Source organism: Mustela lutreola, chromosome 3 (assembly GCF_030435805.1).
Source record: "Mustela lutreola isolate mMusLut2 chromosome 3, mMusLut2.pri, whole genome shotgun sequence".
NCBI classification, from domain to species: Eukaryota; Metazoa; Chordata; class Mammalia; order Carnivora; family Mustelidae; genus Mustela; species Mustela lutreola.
The window spans coordinates 91,956,306-91,983,714 of NC_081292.1; the positions used below are offsets into that span (position 1 = coordinate 91,956,306).

At 44.1% G+C, this 27,409-nt stretch overlaps 1 long non-coding RNA gene and 1 pseudogene across 1 annotated transcript; both read right to left on the reverse strand.

Moving 5' to 3' along the window:
- Window positions 1–886: 886 nt before the first annotated feature.
- On the reverse strand, window positions 887–5,867 carry LOC131826866 (uncharacterized). The gene is made up of 3 exons (XR_009351788.1): window positions 5,774–5,867; window positions 2,330–2,573; window positions 887–990 (listed from the first exon to the last, which is right to left on the reverse strand). It is a non-coding gene; the product is annotated as an uncharacterized LOC131826866 (long non-coding RNA).
- Window positions 5,868–10,466: 4,599 nt separating this feature from the next.
- On the reverse strand, window positions 10,467–27,101 carry LOC131827886 (rRNA-processing protein FCF1 homolog; annotated as a pseudogene).
- Between the last annotated feature and the right edge of the window lie 308 nt (window positions 27,102–27,409).

Sequence of the window (27,409 nt, forward strand, 5' to 3'; positions counted from 1 at the left end):
TTTTCTTGAAGTGTGACACTAGTCATGAAGTTTTGGAACACAGGTGAGGTTTGGTGGGGTGAGGTCCAGAGCCGATGACCAAGAAAGGATTCTTGAGACGTCTTAGGTGCAAATGGTGGTTTTATTAAAACACAGGGATAGGACCCAAGGGCAGAAAGAGCTGCTCAGACAGAGGCATGGTTGACTGGGAGCTGAGGAAGGTGAGGACAGAGGGGGTGTCCAGAAGGACTGTCATATGCTAAAGAAGAATTTCAGGATAAGGGAGACCTGGTTATTGTAATGTCAAGGCTGTTTTTGCCTCTAATGAGGGAAAGCATGAAGACAGTCGGGAGTTTCCTGGAGATATGTTACATTCCTCCTATCACACATCCTTGTCAGTGGGCTTTGGGCTTAGAAGAAATTCAGTTTTATTACACTTCCCTCCCCCTTAGCCTCCCAGAATTTTATGGAGGGGAGGGTGATGGTGATGTTAGGGCTTCCGGAAACTGAGGTATGGGTGTCTGGAAGTCAGGCTATTGATGAGAAAGCTTCTTCCTTCCTTGTAAGTCGCTAGGACATTCGTAGATGGAGGGAGACTCCTGTCCTGCAGGACTTGGATCTCTATCAGTTAAGCATTGTTTTTCCTTTAGGGCAGCCAGGAGTGCATGAGGAATGTTACACATATGGCATGGGGAGAGGGTGTAGGGTGCCAGTTTCTGCTTTGTCCTAAGCTTGCCTTCTGCTCCCTCATCCCTAGGACAGGAGCTGGGAGTGAGGTGACATAGTTCAGAAGAGGTGGGGGTAGGAATTGTTGAGGCAAGTCTTGAAGGTGTGAAACGGTCATCCATTAGAGGGAAAGCAAACTCATCAGAGAGACAAGGGAATTTGAAGCCAGGGTTGAGTATCCACTGGAGAATTGTGGTCAAGTGTTTTAAAGTACAGCAGTTTGGCTCAGCTGTATGATTCCTTCCTGGTTTCTGGTGCATGCCGCTGGCATTGGTAGAATCATTTCTAAAGAAACAAAGCAAAAGAGGATAAGCCTTTCTTTCACAAACTATGATGAATCAAGTTTTGAACATGCTGGGCTTTGAGGCACAGGTGGGACATCAGTGAAATGGCATGAGTAGGTAGTCAGTTACACGGGTCTGGTGGGTAGGAAAGAAACAGATGGTCATATATCAGTGGGAGAGATGTTGGCTAGGTAATGGGAGCTGAAACCAAGGGCACAGTTGATATCACTACAAGAGAGGGTAGCTTGGAAGAGAAAGGTTAACTGAACCCCCGGGGAAACCCTGATGGGAATGTCACATGCATTTCTCAGGCATGCCAATGTTGACACAGATTACTGTAACTCCTGGGGGCCAGAAGCCATGTCTTTGAGATTCATTCATTCTCTGCCTCTGGCATAGCGTGGGCCACATTGAAGGTAATTCTAAAATTCATTCTGATTTGATTTCATTGCACTTTTCATTTACCAGAATCTTGTCATGGTTTGCTAGTGTATCATTTTCTCGAAAAGATTAAATAAGGACCATTTTACAAATATGAGATGAATGCCTGAAGGGATTTTGTTTAATTCATTCATTAGCTCGGGAACCACTAAGATGTTACCACCACTTCAAGCAAGAATCTCAAGGCAGACACATATACAATCAGTAATACTTAAACGAATTTGCTTTGATAGATGCAAATAGATATGCAAATAGAATGCAAATGGATGCAAAACTGCCTTCTACCAAAGGAAAGGGGGTCAACTGTACTTCCAGTGGACAAAATTCATTTACATATAGCTAGACAAGATCATCTGCATCCACATCAATTATGTACAATCTATAGAGTTGCGAAATAGCTCAAAGACAAGAAAGGCACAGAATATCCCATAGAATTGGTCAGCCCAGAAGGGTACATGAGACAACACCTGTTTTCACTTGGAAGACACTATAATCTTTTAGGTTCATTTCAATGTCTTTCGTGATTTTGCCTATGCTTTAAAAGAAAAAAAAGTTACCCTTATCATTCTTATTAGTTTGAAAAAAAACTAATAAAATACTAGTCTGTTATAAAATACACATGGAAGAATGTTCTGGCACTATCATACCCAATTTGGGGTACTAACTGATTAGGAAGATGAGGCAGAATTTGGGAGCCCCTAGAATGAGTCTGTTTCTGGTTGGAATGGGAAACATTTAAGAATCAAACTAAATGATCTCAAATCCACTCTGGAATGAAACAGGTTATAAGGAAAATACAGAATATGTTGAAATGGACCTGTTGGCTCATTGTGAGCTTTGCTGGTCAAATGGAGACCTCTACCATGATGCTTGTCCTCCATGTCCCACCCATCCCATACCTGCTATCCTGGCACCAAAGGGCCACCAGACTTTAGGCTCGGTCTGCAGTTCCAAATGGAAACCCTCTGTTCCCACAGTAGTGGACAGGATGACTCTGGTTGCTGGTGGAAGCGTCAGCTGCTTTAGTCCAACAGTTCAAGAGAGGATCAGAAGAGCATAAGGACGATATTGGAAAAAAATGCTCAGAAGAATTTCCAGAACACAATATTTCTCTTTGCAATTTTTGAGTGTTCTGTAGCCAACCTGCCAAAAAAAAAATGTGAAAACTATAAATAGAGAGGAGTGGGAAGAAGAAATGAGGACCTGTCACAGTGCCAGCAAAAATAGGGAACTGAGAATTTTCCAGAGATTCAGAGTCAAAGGGGGTTAATATTTACTTAGAAAAGAAGTCGTGGGCACAAGCTCTAGGATGAAATGAAGGCAAGAGAGGCAAGTTAGGGAATCGAGAGAGAGAGAGAGACTTCAAGATAAAAAAAAGTCAACTTAAAGTCTCATTCCTCATTAAGGAAAGTACAGATCAGAGAAGAGGGGAGAGACTGGGATATAGTTGATCGCCGATTGTGTCTGGCTCTGATTAGAAGCTTTGTATCCACTTTTTAATTTCATCTTCCAGCCTTTTTCCTGGATTCCAGCTTCTATTTCCTATGAAATAGGTACCATCACCAAAGACGAGAGTCAAACATGTAACAGTAGTCAAATCTTTAACAGCGCGGACAACTAACTAACCAAAAGCTGGCCCGGGGACCCCTGCAGAGTCAAGTGTTACATGCCCAGTGCCTGGATCGCGAGGCCATGGTAGGGTCCAGGGTAGGGAGACACACAGCAGGTTCTGGCCAGAGGCTAGTCACCAAACTTTGTGTGGCTGAAGGGGTGTGTACCAGCTGAATGTCAGCTCCCAGATGAAACTGAGAGAAATGTCCTTTGGGAAGGTTTCCGCTGACTCTCTGCCTTTCCTTCATACTCCCCAGGGTGTTCCATTAGCATTTGGGGTCTGGGGTCTTGCCTGTTGCTCCTGGCTTTTGTGGGCCACGCCACTGCCACAGCCAGGGCTCCAAGGGGCAGTGCACTGTATGGGCTCTTGACTGTTCCCTCCTGACTCTCGGAAGGAGAACAGGCAGCAGGGGTTTTCATTCTTTGTTGGCATCTACTCTCTTCAGCAACCCCAAGATCAGTACCCCAGGCTGCACAAGCTCAGGTTCATGTCTTTACCAAAGGCCAGCAATAATTTCAGAAAGGAATGACAATGAAGGTAAAAAACAGTTCAACTACTCGCTCATCTGTACTTCTAGAGCAGGTGGGGTTCCCAGACAACTTTGTTCCATCGGTCTGGCACCCTTGCCCCCCCCTCTCGGTGCCTTGGTGATGAGTGTGGACCTTGCTGTTTGTGCTGCCTGAATTTGCCCTTGTCGCTTATTAGCACTGTGGCCCTAAAAGTCTGAGAGGCTAAAAGTCATGCCTCTCAGAGCCAATCGGAATAGCTTATTAGACCTATTGATTCTGGCATAGTGGGCCTGTGTGGAAATCTCTCTTCTTCATCCCTCCTCCTTCTCAGTCTTCCCCTCCTCCACCTCTTCCTCCTTCTTCTTTGATGTGTAATCCAAGGTATTTGGGGAGCAGGGAATGATGTGATGTTTGGGATTTACTTTAAAATATATTCCAGGGACGCCTGGGTGGCTCAGTTGGTTAAGCAGCTGCCTTCGGCTCAAGTCATGATCCCGGCGTCCTGGGATCGAGTCCCACATCGGGCTCCTTGTTCAGCAGGGAGCCTGCTTCTCCCTCTGCCTCTGCCTGCCATTCTGTCTGCCTGTGCTCACTCTCTCCCCCTCTCTCTCTCTGATAAATAAAAAAAAAAATTTAAAAAAAAAAAATAAAATATATTCCAGACCTCCCCTCTCCCCAAAAAACAAAAATACAGGCACTTTGGGGGCAGTAGAAGGAGGAGGGCCTATGAAACAGTTGGGGAAGCAGAGTGATAAGTACGCGGAAGGGCCGGGATCCTTCTGCTCTACACACTTTGGTGTATGCTTGAGAATTTTCATAATAAGAGTAAACAAACAAAGACCAAATAATGAGGCTTTCATTCTCTACATCCAAATGACCACAACAGGGCATAGAATGCACTTTCATAGTTGCTCCCCTGGCAATTTTTTCTGATTCTCCAAATAAGATTCCAGCTCTCATCCTACCTGTCATAGTCTCTGGATATTGACTGGGCACGTTTTCCTCAACAAGGCCTTGCCAGGCCCACTGCTAGGGAATGTATTGTTTCAGATTCTGTACTCAGGTTTTAAAGATTTTTATTTATTTATTTATCAGAGAGAGAGGGGGGAGAGAGCGAGCACAGGCAGACAGAATGGCAGGCAAAGGCAGAGGGAGAAACAGGCTCCCTGCTGAGCAAGGAGCCTGATGTGGGACTCGATCTGAGGACCCTGTTATCATGACCTGAGCCGAAGGCAGCTGCTTAACCAAGTGAGCCACCCAGGCGTCCCTGTACTTTCGTTTAAAAAAAAAAAAGTGACCAGTTTCCCGTTTGGAGTGACTCGAATGCAAGACTCACAGTAAGCCATTGTCTTGCTGTGTCCCATCCCTTTCTAAGGACTGCTCCTGCTATCTCTGGGAGATCACAGCATTCGGAGGGGCAGCCCAGTCCTGGGCCATTACAGCAAAGCTGCAGCCTGAAGGGCACGGGTGAGATCTGTGGTTTGAGCTGTCCGAGTCTCACGGAGAAAAAAAAAGAGAAATTAATCATCATTTGACCATGACATTCCCACTAAAAAGGAGGACTGTGGGAGAAAGAGCAAGGGAAGAGGAAAGAAAAATCTCAAAATAAAAGTGGGGTGGATGGCAGGAGGAGGAGAGGGTCTCGGAAATTGGGGGCGGTGTGGCGATCGAACCAACGCTAGCCACAAACACAGGATTCCGCCCATTAGTCTAGAGCGGACTGGACATAAACATGCTCGCACATCTACTTGTCGGCTGCGTTTTGTCGGCCGGCCCGGTAGCGAAGTGATTCTTTAAGAGCTCTGAGAACCCAAACTTGTGGCCGCCCCGCAGCTGAGCTGAAGTGGAGCTGGGAGCTGCCCAGACGACCCGAGGCTGCCAGCTGACCACCTTCCTCCCTAGAGATTGCTGGAGCCAAACTCAGCGGGGGAGAAGCCACACTCGCGGGTGGGTCCCGGGGCTAAGGGCGGAAGCCGGGTTCCCACAGAGGCCTCCGCGCCCAGGTGGCTGCAGCGGCGGCGCCCGGGACCATAGGCCTGACACCCGGACGCGCCCCCCTCTCTGGACAACCGGCCGCAAAAGTAAAAGGCCAGCATCCCGCCACGGCTAAGCAATCTCGGGAGAAGGTCCTGGAAGAGGTTCGCAGGCCGATTTTCCGAGGGAAAGGGCGAGGTGGGGAAGGAGGGCCCCTGACCCTCCCCGCCCTCCCTTCTCCCGCTCACCCGGCATCAACAGCGGCGGGGCTGCCCTGCAGAAACGTAGGCGAGGTTGTAGTGTCGCCCTCCGCCGCTCGGGGGCAGGACCACCTGCTGGCTCGACCGCAGCGGCCCGCAGGAGAAGCCGGAGGAGAGGCGCCGGAGGGCCAAGGAGGCAGGCGGAGGCAGGCAGAGGCGAGGCTGCGGCGTCCTCTTTCATTGGCCCGGCGGGGGCGCTGCCATGTTGGAGCAAGCGGTGCCTTCTGTGCGGTGGAAACGCCATGGCTTCACCGGTACCGTCCGGGAGCGCAGCCTCCTACCTTTCCTCCTAGCTCGAGTGTTGGTGCTGAGAGGCGGCGGCCGGCGGGATGGAGAGAAGTAAGATGAACCTGCCCAAGGGGCCGGACACGCTCTGCTTTGACAAGGACGAGTTCATGAAGGTGCACGCCTGGGCTCTGCTCCCCGGAGCTGGGCGGTGGGTGGCCTGCCCTCCTTGGCCCTCCCGGTCCTCTCCTCGGGCTTCTCCTGCGGGCTTCCTGGGCTGTCCCCGCCCCGGACGGGTCCTCGGCGGGGACCTCACTGCACTTCGCAGTGAGTCTCTTGGCCTCGGGTGGGCTAGGTGCAGCCTGGAGAAAGCACTCCTGTGAAATCGTGCACATTGAATGAAAAGGCCTGAAAGTTCAGGGCAAAACGCATCTCTGAACACACGTACTTACCAGGAATTGGGTCAAAAGGCACTTAACCTAACGTTTATGCCTGACTTTCGTCTTAAGCTCCCGGAATGAGAAATCTGAAAGACTGTACTGTCCTTACTGGTTCTGGTCCAGTACTACAAAGCATACCAAGCTCCTTTTCTAAAGTTGCCCTACTTCTCTTGGTGAGGTCAGCCTGAAGTTGGCAGCAGATAACTGTAGGACATAAACTTACAGAATAGAAATTTAAACTGAAAAGACTTTACTGACAGGAAAGGTTCATCAGACATAGCCTTGAAAATGTCCCAAGGTTTGAATTAGAGCCAGGAGGAGCTTTATCTGTTTTCTGTATCCCTCTGGGTCTGTACTTAAACTATCAAAACGTATATGTTTAATTTCTAAGGATTGGGATTTAGTAGCTGGTTTCAGTGTTAAAAAGTTTTGGCTTTGTAGGTACCTAAAATTATGAAAAGAGTTTGAATTTCTTACTTTTTTATGGCTTCAAGTCACAATATGTTTTTTTCTTTTTTGGGTTAACCAGCTAGTTCCTTTTTGATATTTGCATTCAGATCACATCTCCCAAACTCTGGCTTTAAAAGTGCTTATGTCTGGATCCTCTGCGGTGTGGCCATATCATTTTTAATATGTAGGGATGTCTAGACGAAGGTATATTGTACTCTTGTTCTTGTATGGTGATGTTAAGCCACTGTAATAAAAGGTGTAAATTGAATGGAGTGTCTGAAGGAGAGCACAGAGTGAATTCTCTGATCCAGAAACCTCTTGTTAATGAAGGACACGTGATGAGGAGAGAGGTCATTGGAAGAAGAAAAGGCACACACACAGACTTAAAGAATGTCAAAGCACGGAAGTCTCTTTAGCTTGTCTGTCTTTGGACTTCGTCAGGCTTTCTTTGGGCCTAACACTAGCATTTTCTCGCACTTCCTCGCCCCGCCATCTTTCTCACTCTGAGCTGACAGAATGCCTTTGGTCAAAGCAGCTTTGAAAATAGAAATCTCAAAATAGCAGTTCTAAAGTAGGACTTAGAGGTAGGAAGAGAGCAAACTGGGAAAGTGGCTAGAATGCCAGCAATTCCATATTTTTTCAAGGCTCTGACATTTCAGAATATAATGTATAATTTGTAGTGTTAATGAACGTGACCCCTTCATACATAGAAGGAAAATACATGGAACAGCTGTTCTGTGTAAAGTGGTATTGATCTTCTATGTGGGAGCTGGAGATAAAGGTTATATGCAATTTGTGTTTCCGTCAGAGAGATGTTAAGTTACAGTTCCGAGGCAGAAATGAGTGAAGAGCTTGCTGTCGGGGTTGTATTTCTACATAGGTGTCTTGTTTGGCACATTTTGGAATGAGACTGGGATGGTAGAAAGGGAGATGGGGTGGGGCTGCGGGTTGCACCTTGGACACTGCATACATTGAGGGGTCCACGTTGATGCAGTCTTCATGGTAGAGCTGCAGTCAGGTTTACAGCAGGAAGTTGCATGTTCATATCTGTTGAGTTTGAGCTGACTGGTGGCAAGAGACTACTTAAAAAGTCATGTTTATGAGATCTAATGAGAAATAGAAGGGGAAAGGTATGCAAAAGAGGTAGGTGATCAAAGTGCAGGAATGGCAGATGGGGAAGGGTCACCTGGGGCAGAGGCACTGGCAACATCATACTTTGTCGGCTTAGAAATACGAAAATCCTTTGGGTTGACAGCCAAATAATAGATGAGCAGGACATAAGGTATTGGTAGTAGGGGGAGAAAGTGGCATAACAGATAAATTAGACCATTTACATGGGTGTGCTATTGACATCACATGTAGCCTTCCTCTTCCATCTCAACATATGACTTCATCTCCAGTCGTACAGAAAAATTAGCAGCCATCCCACGGGACCTCCTCCATCCTGCTGATCATGAGCCCATTCTTGTATTTGTCCCCTTCTCCTCGCCTGGTACGGGGAGGGGCTCTCCTTCCTCCTCGGGTTCAGTCTCCACTCTGGCACGGAGTCCATGCCCTCCCACCCTTCCAGGAGCCTGCGAGGATCCTCTCCCCTGCACTCCTTCCCATCATGCGCTCCTGTTTGTTTCTCTCCCACTTGACTGCCCCACCTCTAGGTATTGCCCTGTCACTGTCGTGCATCACAGCCAGTGCTCAGGGGTTGACTTGACTTTCCCACCTTCCACCATTCAGGCCCTGTCATTCCACTAAAGAGTTCTTACCAAAACTGTTTCTAAGTCAGCACACCCGACCTTTCTCTGTCTCCTTACTCGACATCGCAGTAGACCAAATGCTCTGCATTGCTTCCTGTCTTTCTTCTACCTGTCTGATGTGTCTCCTGTGCAAAGTCATGCTCCTGGTAGCCACTGAATGCTAATTATGGGCTCAGCCCCGTGTTCCTTTCTTTCCCTAGATGACCTTTTGTGCAGCTTCATGACCACCTATCAGCAGGTAAGGCAGATTCCTGTCTCTGGCCCACACGCCTCCTGAGCACCAGTTCTGTGTATCGGACTTGCTGACCTTTCTTCTCGGATGTGTCTGTGGCCCCTCAGACTCATCAGGTTCAAGAAGGAATTCATGAGCACCTCCTCCACTGAAAACCACCTTTCTTATTCTATTGCCTCTCTCAGTAAACACTTCATCCGTTTAGCCTGGAGTCGGGAAACCAGAAGTCAACTCCTACTCTGTCACCTTTCCAAAATCTAGTCTGTCACACCAAGTCCTGTGGATTTCGCTTCCTAAACCTCTTGAGTCCATATACTTCTTTCCATCTCTTCTTGTACCTTTGCAGTGCGCCCTTGCCATCACACCGTAGAAGCTTCTCACCCAGTCTCCATGCGCCTTCCTTGTCTTCCTGGCCCCTGGTCTACACTGCAGGCAAGCCACTCTTGTCAGAATGCGGATGTGATCTTGTATGTACCAGGTGACTGGTCAGTCCACCAGCTCTTGAAAAACCATTTTCCCACGCACTCGAACGTATTTCAAAGAGAATCAGTCCCCCATGGGGTAGTTTTCCTTGGTAGACAGTTTGTTTCTGTGCTGAGCCAGTCTGCCTCCTTCGAACTTCTCTGTGTCAGTTCCTCTCTGGAACCTGTGGCTTCGTTGGCACCCCGGGTAGGCACATGAAGACCTTTTCCATGAGAAGTGAAGGCAGGAGCCCTCTGGACGGTGAATGTATGTACCCTCATGTTCCATAGGTAAAAGAACCGTGTGTGGGGGTTGGGGGGTAAGTCCTTGAGGCTCCTCTGTGTTCTAATTGGGTGAACTGGGAATTTTGAGACAGGCAGCAGGTCCTGTGTGTCCTTGTTTGCAGGGAGCATGCATTCTGATGGACAAAACGGAAAAGGGGAAGAATGAGCAGCTGCTCAGATCTGTTTGTACTGTGCTGGCTGATTAGCTGTGACCTGCAGATGTGGGTCCCATCCTCGGTTCTGCTCTCTGCCTGCTTATGTCTGACTTGGGGCAAATCACTCGCCTCCGGCCTTCTGTTTGCTTGTTAGTATAATGAGGTGGTGCTTATCTATGTGATCTTTGCCGGCTCCTCTGAAAAGACTCCAGTCCATCCTGGCTTGCAGATAAGGAAACTGAGGCCTGAGGTGTGATGACTTCCTTTAAAGCCACACAGCTACTTGGGGCCAATCACAGGCCATATCTCCTGACCCCCCACGCATCAGTCCTTGGAAATCCTACTGTAATATGTTCCTATCCAGAGGCCACAGGTGGGAACTGAGGGAAGTGGGACAATCAAAACATTAAGAATAGCGCAGAAGATGGCACAATGTCCGCATGCCTTGGCACCTGCATTTCACCAATAGGGCCACCTCTTACCTTAGAAGAAGTTCCCACAGGGCTGGTGATCTGGATGCCTGGCCTGGAGCTTAGCTACGGTAAATGGGACCAGAGGGAAGTGATGGCTGTTTGAGGTGGACTTTGTTGACGGCGGCTGGAGATAGCAGCTGACTAGCAGCTGACAGAGGAGGAAGAGGGAAGAGTAACAGACAGCAGATAGCCGCAGGCCCGCATGACAGCTACTGTTGCCCAGGGCCGCCCATCCCCAGGAGCTGTCTTCGTATCACAGGAGCTGAGTGCTTACCCTGTGGGTTCTTAGTTTGATGTCACGTCTTGATGACAAGATTCCATTCTCTCCTGCATCAGTTTGAGACAGACATCGTAATGAAATTCTAATTAGCCAAATATGGAATGTAAGCGTGGAACTCATTTTATAGAGAAATTTTCTTATGTGAACTACTTTCCCTGATGATAGAGGGGTTGTGACGATGTAACATCAGATATAGTTTATCTGATTGGCACTTGTAAGAAGGGTTCCCGGCAAAAAAGAACTGTTTTTTTGTTGTTGTTGTCCTCCCGTTTGATCTTTCCTTTCCATTCCTTTTTTTTTTTTTTTTTTTTTTTTGTGAGCGGTCATCTGATTTATAAAAAGATGCAACAAAAAGTAAAATGGTACAAGATAATCAGTTTCAAAACATAAAAAAATGAGTGTCTTTAGCCATAGCTCAGAACAGAGGAACTGGGTAAGGAGAATTGCTTGTATGAACTGGCAACAGGAAAAGTTGGTAACGGAGAGCTGAGGAACTCTATTAAGATATAGGAGTGAGGGGCTCCATCCTCATCTGGCATTTGCTCAGTGTCATCTATATGGTTAGAGATGTCCATGATGGGAACTCCAGCAATCTTCTGGGTCTGGGTCAGCTGATGCCACAGTGTAACACTCTGAATTTCTTCCATACTGAGCAGTCATCTGCATAGTTTGTCTTGTGTGTACGTGGTAATCATTTGAATATTGGCTCTTTCTCAATCCTTAGAGCCTCTTGATACTTTCACCCCGGTTTCTCAGTTTCAGCCATTACACAGTCAGTTGTACAACTGGTACACTTGGCACACAGCCCGTCCATCATTGACCGGTCAAGTTTGGCTTAAATAGAAAAGTTGATAAAGTCAGTACCAACCAGGATGTGGTAAGTCGGCCCAGCTGTGTGTTTATATTGGAAAAAGCAGGAGGGATGTTGGGGGACTTCTCTTTCCTTGAGTGCATGGGATCCTTCTTTTCTTTCTTTTTAGGTTTTAATCTGTCTTTCTCTCAGAGAAGGATCTCAGAGCTAAGCATTCGCTTCCCGGTCACATACTTTCTTGCTTTCTCTTGCTTCCCCGTGTTCACACCATGCCCATTTATCCTTGCTTTTGATTTTCTAATTCAGTCTTTGTAGTACCATAAAACTTATTTAAATAAAATGTTGGCCTACTAAGTTATTGATTATTAGTAAGTTCTTTGTTCAAAATTTGAGAGCAAGAAGTATTATGTAAATACATCTTTTTGTTATTTAACTAGTCTTACAACATTTAGCATCAAATTTCTTGAAACATTTAAACAAATTAATCACAAACTGGGGCTTGGGCTCGCTCTTTCTTTCTTTTTTTTTTAAGTAATCTCTATACCCAACATGGGACTTGAACTCACAACCCTGAGATCAAGACCTGCACGCTCCAGTGACTGAATGAGCCAGGTGCCCTTTGGGCTTTTTGTTTTTAAGTTCCTCAGGTGAGGGGCTGCCTTAGTGGCTCAGAGGGTTAAGCTTCTGTCTTCAGCTCAGGTCATGGTCTCAGGGTCCTGGGATCGAGCCCTGCATGGGACACTCTGCTCAGCATGGAGCATGATTCCCTCCCTCTCTGCCTACTTGTGATCTCTCTGTGTGTCAAATAAATAAATAATATCTTAAAAAAAAAAAGTTCCTTAAGTGATTCTAATGTGTGACCAGTGTCGAGAACTCTAGCACTGGATAATTCCTTTAAATAGCTCAAGAAATTAATTTTGAAAAGCGAACTAAAAGCCTACATAGATTATGATTGGTGTTAAATTGAGGGGAAAAAAGAGATAAAGAGAAGACATCAGCTGGAACAGAGTGTAATTAGGTACTCAAATATTTGTTAGATGGATAAATACATTTACGGAATGTAGGGTTTTTTTTTTTTTTGTCTCTTCATAAATATGTCAAATGGGTATATAAATTCAACAAAGGAGTTTGATATAAAATTGATTAAAATGTTAGAACAGAAGTTTTTTAGAATTTCAGTGTTACTATTTCATGATGCTTTTAAGATGATCTCTCTGTAGATGGTGGGAAGATCTTGTTAGCATATGTTTTTAATTTCTCAAGCTTGAATAATTTAGTCACCGAACAAAGATTTAGAATGAGTTTTGGAAGACACAAGTCCTAGATTATGTCCCCACCTAGCTGGGTCAGAGATTTGAGAGCAGGGGCTGGAGGGATGAGCTCCAAGGACATTTTTGTATACATGCTGATACCTTGGGCGGGAACACTCTTCCCACACTTCCTGTGGCTAGCTCCTTTGTGTCATTTGGATTCAACTCATTGTTCTATATTTCCTGGTTCATCCAAGTTAAAATACATCCCATTTGTCACTCAGACCTTTACTATGTCCTGTTTTCTTTTTAGCTGTGATCACTATTCATTAATCACTATTTGATCACTGTTCATTAATATAATGTTTGTTTACATATTTATTTTCTCATTTCTGCATTAGAATATCTGCTCCTTAAAAGCAGAGACCTTGTCTTTTCTTTTCATGACTGTGTCCCCAGGTCTTAGAGCAGAGCTGGAGTTGCATGATAAATATTTGAGGAATATTTATGGGATATACAGGGACATTTATTCATCTCTGTTGTCCATTGTTTTTCAAGAATGGTTGGAAACACACACATACGTGAGCTCGCACAAACTTTCTATGTCTTTCAACCCCTATGTAGTGTGCAGATTAGTGCTTAACTATTTTGGTTTTTTGTCTCGATGAAATGGGACATGTTTCAGGGAAGAGCTCATAAATTTCATATGCCCTCTTAGTACTTCTCATCATTACAGAGTGATGGTTCTGGGGGTTCTGCTTCTCGTGGAGATAGTATATAGTGATTTTATAAGTCCATGTATCTGGGAAGGAGTGTTTTACTTCTTGGCAGCTTAGAGAACTTCAATCTTTCCAAATTCCATGTAATTTTCATAGCATTAAAGCTACTAATTTCAGATTATTGGTAAGTTTTAAATGATTAATTCCCAGGTTACTTTGAATTAGTCTTTGTTTGCCATCCCTGATTGCAGCTAGTTAGTAAAGTAGCTAAAGTTTTAAACTCTACTTGGTTTTAATTTTGAGTGATGTCACTGCTTCTCTCATGGTTAATGGTTCTTAATTACCTGCAGCTTGTCTGGTTAGCTCATTTATTTTCCTGTGTTCCAACATCTCTTGTGATCTCCCAAATTCTGGCCTTTTGGGGGATTTGTACTTGAACTGGGTTCAGATAGGAAATACCCCTGAGTACAAAGAGAAGATATCTTTTCTTCAAGACTTTGGGTTAAATTAAGGGGTGCTCTGAGATTTTAAGGCAAATTGTCACGAGTCAGCCTTTATCTACAGTTACTTATCTCTGTAATCAGATTTTTCTCAAGACACAAAATACACGTACACACAAAATAAAACACAGATACAGTTTAGATGCCGACTCCAATTGTCAGCCAGGGCTGTTGAGTCCACATTTTTTAATCATCCCAGGTGATTGATTATATTAAGTGAATATTAGCAGTTACAAAATAAGTCTACAGTAATACAATGTACTTTTATCATTTTTTTTTACATTAATGGTTTTTGGTTAATTATTCCTGTTTCTTAAAAAATAATTTAAAAATGAAACAAGATGGGATTGGGAGGGAGACAAACCATAAGTGACTCTTAATCTCACAAAACAAACTGAGGGTAGCCGGGGGGAGGGGGTTTGGGAGAAGGGGGTGGGATTATGGAAATTGGGGAGGGTATGTGATTTGGTGAGTGCTGTGAAGTGTGTAAACCTGGTGATTCACAGACCTGTACCCCTGGGAATAAAAATATATGTTTATAAAAAATAAAAAATTAAAAAAAAATAATAATTTAAAAAAATATAGCTCTTCTGTAGTCCAAATGTTTGTGTCCCCTCTCAAAAGTCATATATTGGAGGGACGCCTGGGTGGCTCAGTTGGCTAAGCCTCTGCCTTTGGCTCAGGTCATGATCCCAGGGTCCTGGGATCGAGCCCTGCATCGAGCTTTTTGCTCAGCAGGGAGCCCGCTTCCCTCCCTCTCTCTGCCTGCCTCTCTCCCTACTTGTGATCTCTATCTGTCAAATAAATAAATAAAATCTTAAAAAAAAAGTCATATGTTGGAACCCTAATCCAAGTGCCAAGTGTAATGACATTTACAGATAAGGCCTTTAAGAGATTATTAGGTCATGGTGGTGGGGCCCTAACAATGGGATTAGTGCCCTTATGAGAAGAGACGGGAGAGAGCCAATGATATGATATATTACATATAATATATAAAATATTATTATAATGCTATATTATTATATCAATAAATGAAATGCAATAAATAAATAAATAAAATTGCAATGCAATAAATAAATAAATTACAATGGAAGATTATTCAGCTTAACAAAGGAAGGAGTGTGGGTGATGTCCCTGGTGGGCCATGCTGGCTCTTGGCTGGGACCTAAGCCAGGCCCGGACTGAAAACCTGCATCGTCCCACCAACTTGGGGTTTCCTGCTATCTGCCCCCCAAAGGACAATGTCCAGTGTCAGAGCATGGGGACAGAAATAGCCTCAGTTAGTTCCTACACGAAGAGTAGCTTTGGAAACTTCTGAAAACCCAACTCATCATCCATCTGTCTATGAAGGGACATCTACAACATTAATCCCATGACCCATGTTTTACTTTGTAGAATTCCAAACATTCAACAAGCTTGTGAGTGGTCTATTTATTTGCAAGCTTAGGTTGCTGCTTCTTGCCTTTAAAAGCCAAGCACTGTAGTTGCTCCCGTAGATCGGTACAGTCTTTTACAGTTTTCAAAGCACTTATGAGTTCTTCCCCTATTCTTTACTTCTGAAAAGCAAAATGTGTATCAGCCAATGATGTAATTAGTTTGAACAGAAAAGAACTTTATTGAACATTATCAAGGGCCTTGAAGAATGCCCGGAGGGCCAATGCCAGGTTCTGGGGCTGTACCACCGCAGGACTGCCCAGGGGAGATAGTGCAGTGATACCCCAACAGTTGACCCTGGATGGAACCGTGGGCATGGCTGCTCAGAGAACTCCAGTCTTTTGCATCCATCCTTAGAAACAGATCCTACCTACTTGGTGCTTGCTTCTTCTTCTCCCATCAGAGCCTCATGTGGGTGCATCTGATGGGCAGACCTTGTATCATTTGCAAAGTAATTTCTGGCTTCTCTTGGGGTAGAAAGTCAACATGGGAAAATTCCTCAGAGGTAGGAAGAGTGTCCAAAGGATGCTGGCTGTTTCAAATTACAACAAACAGGACAAACGATACCACTGACCATCAGAAGTGGGGTTTTAATGTCTTGAAACAGTTATTATTGGGTTTTAATGTTACTGGGAATCATTTACTGTAGGTTCACAAGATATCTGATAAGAGAGCACCTTTTAGATTTCTCTAACCAATAATATCTGCATTCTGATCCTGCAGAAAAAAGTTCTCTGAAAGTGCTGACCAGTTTTGATTGCAATACGATTTCTCAGCTGATTCTTTTCATATCCTATTTGAAGCAGAGCTCAAAAAGCTCTGTACTCAGTGGGTGGTTGTATAATTGTTTTAATTCATTTGTTAAACATAATTATCTTTCCTCACTTCTGTCCTATTCCTTTGATATATGCTCAGCAACTTGGTCCCTAATGTATGTGATTAGAGCTTCCCACGGTGTGCATCATGTGAGGGAAGGGGTGTTACATCGTTAAGGTGGGGACACATCTTCATTTCATGTTTCAGGGACTTAAGCTGTTTCTTTTGACACCTGGGGGCTAAGTTAATGAGAGAGTTCTTTGATAGCTTTATGTGAGCTAATTCTGCTTGTCACATGCTATAAGGGACCTGGAGAAGAGGGAGGAAGTCAGAGAGTAGAAGATAGGTGGGGTGCCTTTGTTCAGTGACCATCCCCTCATGTCAACCACCAACCCAATCATTAACTCTGGGCGTTTAAACACAGACAACTAAACACAGACATCCTGAGACAGATCAAAGACAGGTTCTTGGCAACAGGTCAGAACATATTCTTGGGAAAAAGAGGTATGCTAGTGGACCCTTGTGAATCTGAGGTGTCTTCCTCCTAGAGACCTGGGTGTTTTGTAGACAACCTCTCATCCACCTTTTTGCAATGTCCCCGCAAGGCACTTATTCCCAAGTCTGGGAAAACTGAAGAATATTAGACTCTGTGCTCTTAGAGATCAGGGAAGGTGTCAATGAATCATCCTTCTGGGTTCTAACCTAGACTGACAACAGATAAGAACCGAGTTCAATCAAATGTGATAGGTATTGAGGGCTAGGTGAGTCAGCATGGCTTAGATTCAAGACCAAAAGAGTCTTGAATCTTCCTGTGCCCTGAATTGAAAAATGGTGCTCAGGGAATAGTGTACCTGGCCCGATCCAGCCATGCTTACCCCAAGAATATGAAGATTTCCGCCTGCATTTTCTTTTGAAAGTTTTATGGTTTTAGCCTTTACATTTAAGTCTACAATCTATTTCCAGTTAATTTTTGGATATAATGTGAGGCAAGAGTGATGATTTGTTTTCCCATACATACATGCAATGATAGAAATGCTTTCCAGCCTGCCGCCAAAAAGAATGGGCCTGGGTCTTTCCTACTGTTTCCTGGCAATGGTCCAGCACAGCTTTCCTTCAGAGCAGTCAAATAACTGAAAGAAAATCCTCAAATTTAACAATCTTGTCTACTGGGTTTCAATGGAAGTTCATGCATTTTATCCACTCCCCCTTTTCAACCTGCTTTCTATAGAGAACATCAATTAACCTGTTGGAATTAAACCTGAAAAAAAAAAAAGGGCAACAAATTAAGCCACTTACAAGAGTGTCACGAAGTACTGACCTTTTATTCTTAACACAGTGACTGGACAGAACCCCTATTTTTGCGAGTAAAAAAGAGCAGGCACCCCTTCCCCATCCTATGCGATGGTGCACTTCAAAGCCTTGTCTAAGCAAATCTTAGAATGTTGAAGTTGTAGGGAACAGAATGTTCATCAGTTTGATGAACGTTGGAAACAGTGGTCTTTGCAGCTTCGGTTTATAACAGTGAGCTTGTGCATTCTTGGATAGCTGTCCATTACTGATGTGTGCCGGATTAGTTTTACAGTTTCACCTGAGGAAGGAAGACTTTATGTTTTATGAAGAGTCCAGATATTCTGCTTTTAAGGCTAAATGCATACAGCCACATTTATTACACAGAAAGTGCAGCAAGTCTACAAGACCAGAAGCATAAGTACTGATGAATGGATGGAAGCAGTAGCTAGGACTATAGACAATCCTATAGCAAGAGAAGACTGTGATGCTTCCGGATGGTCCAGGAAATCTTCTGGAGGCTTCAGTACCTGGTGTGATCATTTAGTCGTGAAAAGGGCACATCAGAAGGGGTGGTGTGGTGAGCAAGGGCACAGGACAGGAGCCGAGCACATCTGGCAGGTGGCAAGTGGACTGTCACGGTGGGGCCGTGAGAAACTGGGGTCAAGGCAAGCTGCCAGGAGCCAGGAAGCCTCCTGAAAGCCCGAATATCCCAGGATAGCATATTCTCAAATCATGATGATAAGGCTTACGACGATTTAAATGCTGTTAAATGGGAATTTTGCCTTTCAAACCATGCTATACCTTTGATTGTAAGATGTATCCCAATTTCAAAGATGTTAGATTGTGTGGGGGGAAAAGCACAAGTCAGTGTGCTAGCCAGCCTCGGGGAGGACCACGAAGATTTCCACATCCCAGTATCTGCATGTGTGTTGTACCCTCCCACATCTGGTGTGACTAACAGGATATAGCAGAATTGGGGGTAAATCAGTTACAGAATTAGGTTATGAAAGACACTGAGGCTTCTGTTTTGTTCTCTCTCTCTTTTCCTCTCTTTCTTTTCTCTCTCTCTCTCTCTCCTTTCTTCTTCTATTCCCCCTTTCCTTCCCTCTCACTCCCACCCTTTCTCTCTCTTTCTCATTTATCATTAGCTCTTGTGGAAACGCAGGTATCCCTGTAGATACCCGGGTGGCAAGGAACTGAAGCCCTCCACACCTGCCACCTGCACAGAATTGAGGTCTGTCCATCATCACATGTCCTTCAAACAGCTGCAGCCGGCTATTTGATGGCAATCTCATGAGATACCTCAAGGCAGAAACACATAGCTCGACAGCTTCCAGGTGCCTGACCTTCAGAAACGGTGTGAGATCATAAGTACTTAAATATATAGGTTGGGCTGCTAAGTTTGGGGGTAATTCATTGCAAAGCAATAGAGGAACGATTCTATACAAAGACTCAAAATATGCCTTATTCCGTATGTGTACTCAGCGTCAGTCTGACGTTCAGAAAGAGATATGCCTGCCTGAGGCTGCTTAGAACATGCAGTGCCTCAGAGCAGGGGGAGACATTAAAGAGAGGTAACAAAAAATGGGGAAAGGGAATGTAGACATACAAAGAAGAACCATTTTGCTTTTCTAGGTCCTTCTTTTTAAAGAGTAGAAAATATACTTTCCTAGAAAGAAATAAACACAGAAGGAAAGAGTAGGATGAAAGTTACCTTTATCAGCCTATAAACAGATACTCAAACCAAAAACACTGGAAACTGAAAAAAGGTGCCAACTGTTTTTAAAGAAATGGCACACGACGTTAGGTATGAATAACTTTCATGCAAATTGAAGAGGTAGACGTGGTCGAATTGTTCAGGAGGCACCAAAAGAATGTGAATAACATTCTATTGAAAGGAAGGAAGACTGAGATTCTGAAAAAATATTTTATTAGGTAAAAGAATGAATAAATAAATGTATATATATATGTATATATATACATATATATATATAAGTTTTCTAGGGTTGCTATTTCAAGATACCAGAAGCCTGGAGGCTGAAACCACAGAAGTGGACAGTGTCACATTTCTAGAGGCTACAGTGTTGGTAGAACATGCTCCTTTTGTAGGTATTGTGGATGGATCTACTCCAGGCCCCTTTTCCAGCTTGAAGCGTTGCTCTGGCTTTGGACTTCTTCACCGGGCCTTCTCCCTCAGTGCATATCTGTGTATCCGCACTCTCCCTTCTTAGAAGTGCACAAGTCCTCCCGAATTGGAGGCCCAGTCTACAAAAATATGACCTCATCCTAGCTAGTGACATCTCCAGGGACCCTATTTCCAAATAAGGTCATGCTCCCAGGTGCTGGGGTTTAGGACTGGGATACTTCATATGCATAAACACATACACACACACACACACACACACACACACGTGTGTGTGTGTATATGTATTCCTATATATATCTATGTGTATAGATAGAAAGGGAGGAAGGAATAGATGGGAAAAAGAAAATACGCCTAGCGAGTTAGTAGACTTCATCTTTAACTTTTCAACAATGACCTTCAGAATGAATGACTGAAATTCTATTGAAAGAAAAGACCTGGATAGGTCAGTGAAAAATAAACTCTACATAGGGGGATGCAGAGGCTAGTATAGATTTTGTGGAAAGAGAAAGGATGAAAAGGGCTAGTCCGTATGTACCCAAAGGAATCCTCAAAGGCTGCTTTTCCGAGGTCTTGAGAAGAGACAATGGAAAGACACCCGATCCGTGAACAGAGAAAGAAACCATTGCAGAACAACAAGGGATCCTTTTAGAAAGACATGGCTATCCTCAAGGTGTCTGCATGCGATGAGAAAACTCCCTGAGATCCACCACATTCAAGCCCATCCAACAAGGCTCCAGACACTTTGGAAAGCTTGTCTTTCTTTCATGGAGAGAGAATGAGTGAGAGAGAGCATGAGAGAGGAGATGGTCAGTGGGAGAAGCCGACTCCCCAAGGATCTGGGAGCGGGAGGTGGTAGGAGATCCTGCCTGCCCGGGGTCATGACCTGATCCCAAGGCAGTCGATGAACTAACCGAGCCACGCAGGCGCCCGTCTCCAGAAATGGGTCAACAACAGCTGAGGAGCACCTGGGCGGCACCTTCAGTGAAGTGCCCAACTCTGGGTTCTGGCTCAGGGGTTGATCTCAGGCTCTTGAGATTGAGCCCTGAGGCTAGCTCTCGGTTCAGGTCAGAGTCCACTAGGTCTCTCTTCGGGTCCTGCCCTTCCCCCCTTCCCCATGAAGAGTGCTCTTGCCCTGAAACCAACTAGGAAAAGCATTCACAGAAATAAACAATGTTTGAGAGGGGGTGTAATGCCAACTGAATATTACCCCCATTTAAAAGACCACCAGAGACGTGAGTCAAAGCCAAGCAACAAGTGTCGTTTATTGCAGGTTCGAACCTGACCTCTGCGCTGCTCGTTGCCAATAACGCCGAGAGGTCCGGAGCTGGGTCGGTGCAGAATTTTTATAGACAGATACAAACAAGTTTCGGGTGGGGCTGAGCTGATTGATTGATAGTTTGAACAGGCATACTTGGCGTCAGTGGATTGGGTCAGGGGACCCGCACGCGAAAGCAGACAAAGCAATCTTACAGAAGCAGAACCGGCCGGTTAGCCCACGCATGCGGAAAAAAAAGCACTATCAGGATATTGAAGGCCTGGTTACTATCAAGCCAAGGCCACTTTCTCTCTAATGAGGCACTAACATAAAGACAATTGGGAGTCTCCTGGTGAAATGTTACATTCCGGCTATCAAAGGTAAGGTAACTTCTTTGTTGTAAATTTCAAGGACATTTGCAAACCTAGGGAGACTCCTACCCTGCAGGACTGTGATTTCTGCAAGTTAACTATTTATCATTTTATGGCAGTCAGGGGTGCCTGAGGAATGCTACACATATGGAGGGGAGCGGGTGAAGGGGGGGTGCAAGGCGCCAGCTTTTGCTTTGTCCTCAGCCAGCCTCCTGCTCCTTCATTCCCCCCTGAACAATTTTGACCCTTAAATCTTTAAGGGGGTTGAAGGTGGAAGGTCTCATCTTCTGTAACTTCTTCGTGCTGAATGGGGGCGTAGAGCTGTCCCTACCTACTGGGGTCAATATTGATCAGGGTAGGAATGTATAAGGGAGTTACGAAAGGTGGAGGCAGCTGAATCCAGCGCTGACAGTGAAGAGGCGTCCTCGCGTGCAATAAGGATCGTCTGTCGTGGTGTAGTCATTGCAGCAATGGAGTCTCGGCACCAAGTAGAGAAAGATGGAACAAAGCAACATATTAAGGTTAATAAGGCGATAAGAATAAGAAGCCCGAAAAGGAGATTTGGCCATAGCCCTCCTCCAAGCCAGGAACTTAACCAATCACTAAAAGAGAGAGAGGGACCTTGTAGAGCCTTAATCTGGGCATTCATATCCTTAATTAGTCCTGTGATACTTTTGTGATAGTCTGGGATGTACAAACAACATTCTGTCTTGATAATTGCACATGTGCCACCCTGGGCTGCTTTCAGGACATCTAAGGCCATCCTATTTTGTAGGACTGCCTTGCGTATCTGTGACAATTCGGTATTAAGTAGGGAGATGCCATTTAGTGAATCATTGAGTGCCTTTGTAGTATATTTATTAAAGGCTTCTACATGACACATGACATCCTCTAGTCCCGCAGATGGAACAAAAATGGATGCTAAGTGATCATACCATTTAAAAACAGATCGCGTCCATCTTTATTTCAAGTTGGGGAGATTAGCTGGGGTTGTAATGGTTTTAGTAATGCACCCATGAATTCAGGGAAATCCTAAAGTACAGCGACCTATCTACCCTGGAGGAAGCCAGGGCCACAAGTTGGTTCCACATATCCAGTGGGTTCCGTTTGGAGCTGGCCATCTGATGCCAGGTCGCCTTGCCCAGTCAGTAGCAAACCAGTCAGTAGCCTGAAGTACTATTATTTGGGGACACATTTCTAGTGAGCCATCCTAGACATCGTGTGTTATTTGCCCAATACCACTCGTATGATTCCTTTGTTCCCAGCATAAAACTGCCTTCTGACTGAGCTGTCCAATCGTGGGTGTAAGCCACAGATATGTATCTCAGATGCCATCCTTAGTATATGCCATCCTTAGTATATGCCATCCTTAGTATAGCGATAAGGAGGGTTTTGAAACTTAGGCCCATATTTGATTGGGGATTTATGGCTTGATAGCAATCCCCTTTCTTCCAAATAGCTCCATGGGCATGTAGCATATTTGGAGTCAGTATAAATGTTAATTCTTAGGCTTTGGCAATTGCAAAGTGCAAGTGAGCACTATGGCACACCTAGCTTTTCTTATTCTTTCTATGAAAACTACTGTCATCAGAAAACCAACTGTCATTCGTATTTTTAACAGGGGCATCTTAAATCTGGACAAATAGAGTAAGTAAGATCAATAACCTCTGAACATTTTTGCTCTATAGAGAAAGAAGTACAATGGTCAAGTTCAGGCATACAGGTAACTAGGTTTAAAGTTTGACAAATTTTAAGTATTATTTCTGGCATATCTATAAGCATAGTCCAATATTTAATTAGATGGCCTCTATAATCCATTGGTGGCCTTTGGCTTCTAAGACAAATCTGGACCTGATGTGAAGTTATTACAGTCAGGGACTGTTCCATAGTGAGCTTTGAGGTGCCTTTTATGAGGGCTGTTCTATGCTTAGCTAAAGCATCTGTTTGCAATCGCACCTCAACAGAGGTGGCCTCTAGGATAAATATGACTAAGGGATGAAACCAATAAGAAGACCTTTGAGTGGTCCAGCCTTAACAATATCCTGATTACAGAGGATCACTGGCAAGTGAGAATACTTGTCAAGAGATAAGGGGAGTCCCCCATGCATCATACAATCCACTCATAAACAAAGTGGGGTCATCCATTGTCTCCACAAGTCCATAATTAATCCTATGGAGTGCAATAGGCTGGCTTTTAGGCAATTTCATTATCCCAGCCACACATAAGGTGTTAGTTAAGTTATACAATTGTAAGGGAATCAATCCCATTTTCCAGTTGTTTAATCATGTGTGAGGGGGTTCTACTAATATCCCCACAAAATAAAAAAGCAAGAAGATCATCTAAATGAGCTATTGTGTAACTTCTCTGAAATTTACCGCAAATTGTTTAGCTTAGGTAAACAAACATTTAAAGACAATCAAATCTAGAATTTAACATCCATAAAGATGTGTTACTAAAACAATTTTTCTCTCTAAAATAACCCTCATTTACAGAGATAGCCAAATCAGGACTAATACACTTGTGAAACATGTCCAGTTTTAACAAACTTGGCCCATTATTTACATAAGCTCAGCAAGAACAGTTGAGTGTGATCATATAGATCTTTTAGAATCTGCTTTGCTGGAACTTCTTATAAGGAATCTCTGGGTTGAACTTTTAGTAGCCTCTCCGGGCCAGAAGCCAAGCCCTGTACTTGCCATCAGGCATGCCTGCAATACCTGTTGATTTGGGCGAGTTCCTCTTCTGAGTTTCCGCACCTACCAAAGAGTGACATTCTTTACTCACCTGGTGAGGCTGCTGGGAACTCTGTAAGCAAGGTATCAGGCCAACAGTCCCAAGGGGCTTTATGGCTCCAGGTTTCATAAAGTCAACGTTAGTTCCTTAAAGCTGTCTGGTCATATCTGAGTCTATGCATGTCTTTCTCAAATATGACATTCCAGTCAAAGCCTTGGTAAAATAACCAGTTCTCAATGGTGTCCTGTTAAAGGAGAGCAGATTCTTATTGAACTTATGCAAATGACTGATTGCCATGGAAGAAAGAATACTTACTGAGACCTTTTGGTTTCAGAGGGTTCATATAGAGAGAAAATTTGAATGCCTTGAGCACTTTTACAACTCTATAAGTTACAGATAACTTAAGAAAAAGTATCCCTAGTCTGGAAGAGCAAACATTAGAGAGAACCAGCAATGTTTAAAGTAAGACAAAACATTAAGAGACACAACATTATAATCTTTTAGTTCATTTAGTCCCATGTTACTAAATCTGGTGAATGCGGCTTTAGTTAGTTTTGGAAATTCTTACCCATTTCAGTTTTAGGATTTTCAAGTATATCAAATATCTGTATTTGTCCTGAAAGTCCTTTATAGGAATCTCCTTGAAGATAAAACTCATTTTACAAGAGAATTAAAACAATTATAAATGACAAAAACTCAGAATGGATATGGTTAGATCTAAAGAGACACGGGAGTTTACAATTTAGCTGCAAGTAAATCAGGTTATTTCTGTGATACATAACATTTCCATAATTACAATATCAAGCGATGATCTCTCTAAACATTAAAACTTTAGGAAGTGCATAGAATCTCTAGAATAGTTATAGTATTTTCCCAAATGTAATCCAAGGTTTATCATTGGTTCAGTAGTATTTCACGAGAAACTTCACATACCAAGGAAAAGCCCGAGTTAAAGAGATTTACAATTTAAATCTTGTCAACATTTGCTAAAATCTTAGAAAGTTTTGAAGCAAATGCCTAAATATAATTAGGGATGTTAAACACCTGATAAAACAAAACATAGAAACTGCTTTTTCTGGGCAGGCAAAGAGAAAATCACTTACATTCTCGTAACAGGAGATCAATTAATCTAATAAAACTTTATCCTTTGAACAGAGAATTTCAGTCTTGTACTAATGTAATGTACCTTTAAAACCCATTCATTTAGGACAAAATTACCTTCCCTTACCTTCAACAAAATGTATTCCCATTCCTTAAATCTTTCTTACATATCTGCTACTTTCTTACATACAGAGTTTCCCTTATTTCCATCAGTCTTAGTTACACTAAGCAGAACTTTGTATTCTTAGAAACACCTTTAGTTATTAACCAATTGTGAACTGTTACACAACAGAATTCTTCAGGTGGCAAATTTATGAATCAGTTAAGTGGCAAACAAGTTTACCAACAGATTTAAATACTCTTAGTTTCTTTGCAGTAAGAAGTCAAAAGCACAAACCTACATCCAATAATTAATGACTTAGCATTTTATCCTGTTTGGTAAAGACCTAGATGTCCACAATTTAATTCCATTTGTCATCCAAGCAAAACTTTAAAACTTTCAGATTACCAAAGACTTTGAAAGCTACTTCAGCAATTACCCATTAGAACTTTGAGACAGACAATTAACCTTCAGTTTAGTTATTTCTTTGCTAACAAATTTTAATAAATAACATGAGCTTATTTGACCTTCAGTAAACCTCGAAGTTTCACATTTACTGCTGATAACTTAAAAGACAGGTCTTATCTTAATTAAACCAACAAACTTAACTTAGTTCCAACACTGATTTACTTTCCACCTGGGCCCACTCCACTTTGAATGTTTACCTGAGACATGCGTGGGAAGATCTGGAGTGGGGCGTGTTAGGTCCAGGGGGTGCTCTTCTTGCTCCTTGACAGTGAAGAGAGAAGGAGCTGTGGTGCATGATCTAGAGGCCAGTCATGCAGGCTGCACACACGTTGGTACAGAAACACGTAAGGGGGAAACAGAAGAAACAAAGCGCTGCCAGGAGGCAGAGAAAAGATTCCCGGTTTTAGAGCTCATAAGGCCCAACAGAGGAGAAGACACCATGCTTTCCCATCAGCCAGGGGGGAGGGGTTAGGCAGTCCAAGTCAGGCCAGAGAACACAGGGAAACTTCCCCGAAACAAAGAGAGTTTCGGCAGCTGCTTGGGAATATTCCTTATAGTCTCTGTCTCGAGTTAGACCAACCCCAGTTGGCTCCAGTTATAGCCATTAACATGGGAAGTGAGTGAGGGAGAAGCCCCCACATCTATTAGGAGTAACAGAGAGAAATAAATCCAGAGTCCCCTTTGCTAGGGATGGCCCAGCAACCTGGGTTTACTAGAAGAAGGCTTATTTACATAATTATCATCCAATATGTCAGGAGGAAACTTACTAGCTGACTCATTGAATCTGGTTTTAGCTCTTAATACCTATCTCTTATATTCCCTCCCGATATGTACGATGTTGCAGACAAGGGGAGAGGGATCTTTCAGGTGCTGTCCTGCTCGCGTCCCTCGCGGGAACTTAGGAGCGTCTTAGCTAAGGTCTATCTGTATAAACCCCGGACCAGGCTACTCCATGGAGTAGATGACCGTTATGCTGTATGACGCTCCACGAGACTCAGGGTGCTGTCCACTCAGACTCCGAAGCCGAAGGCGGTGGAGCCACACAAACACATTCATACAGTCAGGCATTCCTCAGATTCAAATGGGTTAGACACCCTCCCGTTAAACAGAATGTAACCTTCATGACCAGTACAAGGAACATATATCCACATTTAAAGACATAACATGGAGACATACATGAAGACATACATTGTTGGCCTCCGAGGTGGGGCTCGAACCCACGATCTCTGCGAGGCCCTCCTGGCCCCCGAGGTGGGACTCGAACCCACGATCTCTGAGAAGCCCTCTCGGCCCCTGAGGTGGGACTTGAACCCACGATCTCTGAGAAGCCATTCCCGCCGGGCACGAGGGACGCCTCCCCATTGGCCCACTGGCAACCCTATAGCGCATCCGCCAGGGTGTATTTGCCAGCCACCGTCCTGGGACTCTAACCCAGGTCCTGGGACTCTAACCCAGGAAAAATCACAGAAAGGTCAAGACACACAAGACATACATAAGAACAAAGCATACGAAAAACATAGAGAAAAAAGACAAAGCCCGCTTTCTTACCGATCGGTTGCAGTGACCCATTGACCAGTTGTCTGGTGGGCTTGAAGGGGAGATCTCGGTGGGACCTCCAAATGTATTGCCAACTGAATATTACCCCCACCTTAAAAGACCACCAGAGACATGAGTCAAAGCCAAGCAGCAAGGTTCGTTTATTGCAGGTTCGAACCTGGACTTCTGCGCCGCTCGTTGCCGATAACGCCGAGAGGTCCAGAGCTGGGTCACTGCAGGATTTTTATAGACAGATACAAACAAGTTTCGGGTGGGGCTGAGCTGATTGATTGATAGTTTGAACAGCCATACTTGGCGTCCGTGGATTGGGTCAGGGGACA